We start from the raw sequence: 2,500 nt of genomic DNA, 5'->3' as shown, positions 1-2,500 counted from the left end.
GCCCAGGCTGGGGGAGCAGAGAGCCAGAGGAGCAGGGGGCTGTGGCCCAAGGTGAGGAGCCCAGGCTGGGGGAGCAGAGAGCCAGAGGAGCAGGGGGCTGTGGCCCAAGGTGAGGAGCCCAGGCTGGGGGAGCAGAGAGCCAGAGGAGCAGGGGGCTCTGTGAGCAGGGGGCTGTGGCCCAAGGTGAGGAGCCCAGGCTGGGGGAGCAGAGAGCCAGAGGAGCAGGGGGCTGTGGCCCAAGGTGAGGAGCCCAGGCTGGGGGAGCAGAGAGCCAGAGGAGCAGGGGGCTGTGGCCCAAGGTGAGGAGCCCAGGCTGGGGGAGCAGAGAGCCAGAGGAGCAGGGGGCTCTGTGAGCAGGGGGCTGTGGCCCAAGGTGAGGAGCCCAGGCTGGGGGAGCAGAGAGCCAGAGGAGCCACCGACGGGAGAATGGCTAAAAACGTGATTTTATCAAAATGTTACAAGGCAGGGCTCTGCACAGGGTCCAGAGGAGTGGAACGCCGTTCATCCCATGCGAAAAGGTGCAGGAGTGACCGAAATACGGCCCGTTGTAAATCGCCCCTCTTTAAGCCAAAAAAATAGGTACGCCTCCCAGGGCCACCGACGGGAGAATGGCTAAAAACGTGATTTTATCAAAATGTTACAAGGCAGGGCTCTGCACAGGGTCCAGAGGAGTGGAACGCCGTTCATCCCATGCGAAAAGGTGCAGGAGTGACCGAAATACGGCCCGTTGTAAATCGCCCCTCTTTAAGCCAAAAAAATAGGTACGCCTCCCAGGGCCACCGACGGGAGAATGGCTAAAAACGTGATTTTATCAAAATGTTACAAGGCAGGGCTCTGCACAGGGTCCAGAGGAGTGGAACGCCGTTCATCCCATGCGAAAAGGTGCAGGAGTGACGGAGATACGGCCCGTTTTAAATCGCCCCTCTTTATGCCAAAAAAATAGGTACGCCTCCCAGGGCCACCCAGGGTGATGCTTTTATCAAAATGTCACAACGCAGGGCTCTGCGCAGGGGCCAGAGGAGTGGAACGCCGCTGGTTCCATGCGAAAAGGTGGAGAAATGACCGAGATATGACCCGTGGAAGTCGTCACAATTTACCCCGAAAATAGGCGCTCGCGCTCGGGCAGAGGTCGGCGCTCGGCCGGGGTCCCGAGAACCGGGGCGAATAGGGTTTTCCCACGGCCGAAAACCATAGGAAGCACGGGGAAAATTCGGGACCCGACGTCCCAGGGCCCTCGGCGGGGACCGGGGCAACGCGACACCGTTGGTTCCACCCGAAAAGGTGGAGAAATGACCGAGATACGGCCCGTCAAAAGTCGTCACAATTTACCCGAAAATAGGCGCTCGCGCTCGGCCCCGGTCCCGAGAACCGCGGCGGAGGTTTACCGGGATGCTGCGCAACATGGGCCAGAGAGCATGTTTGGTTCGAGTTTACCGGGATGCTGCGCAACATGGGCCAGAGAGCATGTTTGGCCGAGTTTACCGGGATGCTGCGCAACATGGGCCAGAGAGCATGTTTGGTCGAGTTTGTGTGGGTTGTGTGCGACACTCCCGGCACATACATAGGAACACGGCTTCCAAGTGAGCGCACTTTTTCGAAATTTCTTCTAAGTGCCGCTTTTTCGAACCGGGGCGAATTGGGTTTTTCGAGGGCCGAAAACCATAGGAAGCACGGGGAAAACTCAGGACCCGACGCCCCACGGCCCTCGGCGGGGACCGGGGCAACGCGACACCGTCGGTTCCACCCGAAAAGGTGGATAAATGACCGAGATACGGACCGTTGAAATCGACTCGGCGTATCCGAAAATAGGCGCTCGCGCTCGGACAGAGGTCGGCGCTCGGCCCGGTCCCGAGAACCGGCGCGCCTAGGGTTTTTCCACGGCCGAAAACCACAGGAAGCACGGGGAAATCTCAGGATCCCACGCCCCACGGCCCTCGGCGGGGACCGGGGCAACGCGACACCGTCGGTTCCACCCGAAAAGGTGGATAAATGACCGAGATACGGACCGTTGAAATCGACTCGGCGTATCCGAAAATAGGCGCTCGCGCTCGGACAGAGGTCGGCGCTCGGCCCGGTCCCGAGAACCGGCGCGCCTAGGGTTTTTCCACGGCCGAAAACCACAGGAAGCACGGGGAAAACTCAGGATCCCACGCCCCAGGGCCCTCGGCGGGGACCGGGGCAACGCGACACCGTTGGTTCCATCCGAAAAGGTGGAGAAATGACCGAGATACGGACCGTGGAAGTCGTCCCAACTTATCCGAAAATAGGCGCTCGCGCTCGGACAGAGGTCGGCGCTCGGCCCGGTCCCCGAGAACCGGGGCGACTCGGAAATTCTTCTAAGTGCCGACTTTTCGAAATTTCTTCTAAGTGCCAACTTTTCAAAATTTACTCTAAGTGCCCTTGGCTACCAGGGGCACGAATCTGAAATTTCTTCTAAGTGCCAACTTTTTCAAAATTTACTCTAAGTGCCCTTGGCTACCAGGGGCACGAGGCGAGAATC

Source organism: Solea solea, unplaced genomic scaffold, assembly GCF_958295425.1.
Source record: "Solea solea unplaced genomic scaffold, fSolSol10.1 scaffold_177, whole genome shotgun sequence".
Taxonomy (NCBI): Eukaryota; Metazoa; Chordata; class Actinopteri; order Pleuronectiformes; family Soleidae; genus Solea; species Solea solea.
This window is presented reverse-complemented; position numbering follows the sequence as displayed.